This window comes from Papio anubis, chromosome 19 (assembly GCF_008728515.1).
Source record: "Papio anubis isolate 15944 chromosome 19, Panubis1.0, whole genome shotgun sequence".
NCBI lineage: Eukaryota > Metazoa > Chordata > Mammalia > Primates > Cercopithecidae > Papio > Papio anubis.
Window position 1 is genome coordinate 66,621,877 of NC_044994.1, and position 6,044 is coordinate 66,627,920.

The window sequence follows — 6,044 nt, forward strand, 5'->3', positions numbered from 1 at the left end:
TGTCACATTGCCCGCCTGCCCCCCTTCTTCTCTGACCCACTGCCAGGTGCCCCTGGCCCTGGCGCTTTTCACAGCACACCCTCGCCCCGGGGGGCTGCAGCGCTGTTCCCACCCGTTTACCTCTCCTCTAGAACCGCCCTCCTCTGAGTCTCACCCCAACTTGGGTTTCCTCCGGGCCCTCTCGGGAGTGAGATCCGGAGCGTGCGGAGAGTCGGGGGTCGAGGACAGTCAGGAGGTTCTGGGACTACCCAGCCCTCTCCTTCCCACGGGCACCCCTGAATCAAACCCCCGCCGTCTCCTAGGCTGGAAAACTCGCTGGCGTCCTCTTCAGGGCTACAAAGAGCTGCTCTGGAAACGTCTCCCCGGGGAGGAGAACACGTCCACCACGTGTGTCTAAATCTGTATTTATAGATTCGCAGTATCATCTGGGAGAGCAGGCATCGTGTTCACATCCCAATCGTTCTGTAAAGCAGACTGGCCCTGGGCCCACAGGGCGTCCCTGGTTCTCACCAGCATCCCCCACCCCACCCAGGGATGCTTCTCACTCCCTGAACGCCTTTCTCCAGGACACAGGGAGGTGGCGCCTCCCCAGGGGAATTGTCACAGCTGAGGGACCGTGAAAGCCAGCACGCCCGGTGGCTCCTGCGTTCACTAAACAAAAGCTTATTCAGTGCCCAGTGCGTGCCAGCCCATCCCGGATCGCTCTCCCGCCTGCCCTGCGCCTGAATTTCACATGACCCATTCCCGAGTTTAGAGATAATGGAAACATGCCCTGATCACGGAGTGCTGTGATTGTCCCACAGGAGCTGGCTTCTTGCCCTTGTCTCTTCTGCAACTCGCTGGTTTAACTTTGTTTTATGGCTGGCTGGGCGGTAGGAGTCCCCAGGAATTAGCAAACATCGGGTTAACAAACCCTGAGCCCCAAGAAGCACTTTGGGACACCACAAATATGCCCCGAATGCAACAGACCCTTGGGGTTTGGGTATCACTCAATGAATAGCAGTAAGGTCGGGTGAAGCACCCTGTGTGTGAAGGTTCCCCCACCTCCATCCATCCCAGCAGAGCCCAACCACAAGTACCTTATTTTAATGGGCTGGCTGTATGGAAACTGTTGTTTCATTTCAAAATAGGTGTGGAGCATAGAAAGCGTCCTAGGATGCTGCATTAAAATCTCAATTTGAGGCCAAGACTGCTGGCTCATGCCTGCAATCCCAGTGTTTTGGGAGGCCAAGGCAGAGGGATTGCTTGAAGCCAAGAGTTCGAAACCAGCCTGGGCAAAAAAAAAAAAAATAGAGGGCATGGTGGTGTGGGCTAGTAGTCCTAGCTGCTCTGGGGGTAGAGGCAGGAGGCCTGCTTGAGCCCAGGAATTTGAAGCTGCAATGACTGTTATCACACCACTGCACTCCAGCCTGGACAAGAGAACGAGACCCTGTACCTAAAAGGAAAAAAAGAAATCTCAACCTGATGTGAAGTTGTTTTCCTTTCCCAAGAATTGTATTGGGTGTGGGGAGGGGAGCATAGGAATGGGAAGAATGAGATGAAGAAGTGTGACTACTTATCCTTTAAAACACAGGAACAGAAATTACAGGGGGAGAAGCAGAACTTGAAATCAAAATTAACCACATTCAGATCTACATGGTGTTTTACTTTTGTGGGTTTTAAAAATCCAGTATTAAGCACAATTCTTTTGGCATTTTATAAAGTATTCAGAAGAAAATAAAATTATAATCCCACAGTAAAGAAATCCTTTTCATATTCAGCACTGTTTTAATACAGAAGTGACGGTGCTCTCTAGCACAAGGTGGAGAATACAGCCTGGGCTGATACCAACGAAAGTTTTATTTTGCAGTTTTGCCTTTTGAAACTGTGTAGCTTGTAAAGCTTATGAACTGTTTTGCACTGATTTAAGGTAATTAGGAATTTTTGTAGGATATAGGCAGGGATTTAGCATCAAGATGTTCTTTAGAACACAGTTTGTAATAGCAACATTGGAAGTAACCTACTGTGCACCATGAGGACTGGTGAAATAAGCCTTAGTCCTCCGCTGGTGGGAAAACGATGCTGGCATAAAAACTGTGATGTGAGGTGTATGTGGACAGGAAAGATATTACAGGAGAAATTTGTCGTTTCTCCTTGTCCTGCGCCTCTTCCCCTTCTCCTTGCACAGAGTTTCCTTGGGGAATCACACCCTCTCAAGCTCTGACCCCAGCTGCAGCACCAGCCCAGGGTGGGCTCCTGATCCGTGGGCTGAGAACAGCTTCTCATTCCCCAGTCACACGGGCCAGTCAGGCAGCCCAGGCCCCAACACGCCAATCCCAGCTAAGCACGCGGGCCTCTCAGGCTTTTTCTGAACAGTTGGGAAAGAGAAGCTTTGTTTGGGCGGAGATGGCCAGGCTCTGAGGATGTGGTGGCCAAGAGTCACCACAAGGGGAGAATCTGCCGGAGGGGAGGCCAGCCCAGAGGAAGGGGGAGGAATGGAGGGGGACTTCTGAGGATGTCCTTCGAGTTCCCAACTTTCCAATTACCCAAATGATACATTCTCTTTGTGGCTTAAGCGAGTTGGGGTTGGGTTTCTGTCATTTACAGTGGAAAGAGCCTTGACCAGTACAGATGTTCATGATATCAATGAATGAAAAAGCAAGTTCCAAAACATTATGTTCCGTGCGATTCCATCGTACTTGTTTTTTTTTTTTGTTTTGTTTTTTTAAGGCATACCATATACTTAATGCAATGTACACACACACAAAATCTGAAAAGTGGCATGAAAATGTTGATAGTGTTATCTCCAGGCAGAAGGATTGCAGGTGATTTTTATATTATTCTTTTTGCTTGCTTATGTCAGTTTTCTAATTTTATTTCAGATAAGCACACATTCTTTGTGTAATAGTAAAACCATGTTATTTAAAGAGGAGAATTACCCAAAGAGACTCAGATATGGGAGTGCTGGCCTCTGCAGCTCTGGTCCGTGCAGCTGCTCCAGTGAGAGGGACGTAGGAGAGATACAGCCTCAGCCATACTGAACCACTTTGAAGGCTTTATTGCTTCATCCGCTGTGATCTCCCAGCCATGTTCATTTTTCTGCAATAAAGCTGAACCTGGTAGGAGTTCATTCATTCATTCATTCAAAGCACTACTGAGCACCTCTATTTTGATGTCAAAGATATAAAGATGGGAGACACTGGGCTCAGCCCTCTTTGGTGAGGGAGACCATCAAGCAGCTCTCTCCAGCGGGTTCTGTGCAAAGGGAGATGCTGCGTGTCCATCACTGTCTTCCCTTCCACTACCCCTGCCCCACGGGGCTCTGCCAGAGCCAGGGCTGCTGCTGCTGCTGCTGCTGCCCTCACGAAGGCCAGTCCCAGGGCCATAGGTGAGGTCTTGCACTCCAAATGTCCATAAGGATCCCTAAAAGGACTTCGGTGAGAGCCATAGCAGAGGAACAGGAGTGGGCCAAGGCACAGGATCCTATCATTTTTCTTTTTCTCCTGATGACTTTTCATCTCATCATCTTGCAGGCCTGAGTAAGTCTCTCAATTGTCTGCCCAGGAACTCAGGACAACAGCTCTTGCCCCTCCAACTCCTGCCTGTATGATGAGAGGATACACATTCTTGAGTCTCATGCCTCCTCTCTCTTTTTTTTCTTTTTGTGGTTTTTTTTTTTTTTTTTTTGAGACAGGGTCTCACTCTGTTGCCCACGCTGGAGTACAGTGGTGTGATTATAGCTCACTGTAGCCTCCAACTCCTGGGTTTAAGCAATCCTCCTGCCTGGTTAGGATAATTTTTTAAAACTTTATTTTTTGTAGGGATAGGGCTCAATGTGTTGTCCAGGCTGGTCTCAAACTCCTGGGCTCAAGCAATCCTCTTGCCTCTGCCTCCCACAGTTCTGGGGTTGCAGATTGGAGCCACTGTGCCTGGTCCATGTCTCTTTTATAAGGAGAGGGGGATCATAGCTCTTCCATACCTTAGGTTTTCAGACTACCGAGTTATAGTTGTCATCTTATTTATTTATTTAATCTTGAGACAGAGTTTCACTCTGTTGCCCAGCCTGGAGTGCAGTGACATCACCACAGCTTACTGCAGCCTCCACCTTCTAGGCCCAGCCATCTTCCCATCCCATCCTCCTGAGTAGCTGGGACCACAGTTGTGCATCATCACTCCCAGCTAATTGAAAAAAAATTTTTTCTTTTTTAGAGACGGGGTCTTGCTATTTTGCCCAGTCTGGTCTCACACTGCTGGGCTCAAGGGATCCTCCTGCCTTGGCCTCCCAAAGTGCTAGGATTACAGGCATGAACCACCGTGCCTGACTACTATCATCATTTCTAAGCAGATTTATTGAGGTATAATTTGTATACTGTGAAATTTCCTGTGTTTTAGGCATTCAATTGAGTGATTTTCAATACATGTGCAGAGTTCTGCAGCCATCACCACCACCGTGTGACTGTGGAGTGTCTCTATCATCCAGGAAGCTCCCTCCTGCTCACTTGCATTCCCTCCATGGTCCCACTTCCAGCCCCAGACAACTGCTAATCAGTCTCTACAGCTGGGATTTTTTGGACATCTCATATAAGCAGAATCCTAGAGCAGGCATCTTTTGCACCTGGCTTCTTTCACTTAATGCTTTTCAGGGTCATCCGTCTTACACCATGTATCACTATTTTGTTCCTTTTGTGTTAAAAATAGCATTCCATTGCATTGTGTGAATACATCAGATAGTGTTTATCCACTCTTCAGTTGAGGGACATTTGAATTGTTTCCACTTTTTGGCTATTGTACATAGTGCTGCCATTTGGCTATTGTACACTGTGTACACAGTGACACATATGCATGTGTCTTATGTGGACGTATGTTTTTATGTCTCTTCAATTCCTAGGGGTAGAATTACTGAGTCTCATAGTACATATATGTTTCACTTAAAAACAAACAAACAAACAAAAACCAAAAAAACTGCCAACCTGTTTTCCAAAGTGGTTGCACCATTTAACATTCCTATCAGCCACGTCTGAGGATTCCAGTTTCTCCATATCCTCACCAACACTCGTTACATTCCTTATAGCCATCCTCGAGAGGGCAAGGTGGTATTTCCGTCTGCATTTACATTGCATTTCCCTATGAAGAGTCATAGCTTTTATTTTCAATAGCTAGAAGTCACCCTGCAATGTAAGTAATCATTCTCTCATTGTCCTGCAGCTGGGTCCTTTTAGAATAGAATCACATTTTAGGAATTTTAGTCCACTTTCTCTCCACTTTGTGGCACCGCCTGGGTTGATGTAGTGGCAAGAGCCTGCACAAGAGGTGAGGCAAAACTATTTGTCATGGAGTTATCAGGGGAGCTGCCGCCCAAGAACGTGGGGCACCCCATCTTCATTGTGGGTGCCATGGGGATTCCAGCTCCTGGAGGACACATGAACACAGTGTTATCCTTTGATCTTAGAATGACTACCACGTTGATGAAGGCCCGGGAAGTGGAAAACTGAAGATGCTGAACATTATTTGCTAGGCTGTTTTGAATGTCATGCCTCTAGAACCACTCACTGGAGTCTTTGCTGTTCTGTTTTGTGATGCTTTTGTTGTTTGTTGAGGTTGGCCAGAAACCTTTGCACAAAATGAAGCACTTTGTTCCTTATAGGACTCAGCTTGGTTTGTAACCCTCTGGGATTTCCTAACCACCCACAGTTGCACTGCATTCACTGGGACGAAGCTTTAGGAAATTCCTCACCATTTTTTGGCCGCCCTTCTTGTATTTTCATTCCAACGGAGACACAGCTGCTTGTTGAGATTTTCCTCCAGTGCAAAGGGAGAGACAGGAGTCCTACTGATGCTTGATGCTACTCCTTCCCGCCTTCACCCCCCCACACACGGCACTGTCTTCACGAAAGCGCATGAAGATTCCTGTCAAGCCCATTCTATTCATGCAAAAGCACAACACAGGGGAAAACATATCGTGCTGTTTGACTTTGGAACTCTCACACCAGGGTCCTTAGGAAAAAGTGACATCCTAGGATTTGTCATTTCCCTTTCAACAAATAACATGCAACTCTTGCAGAGAG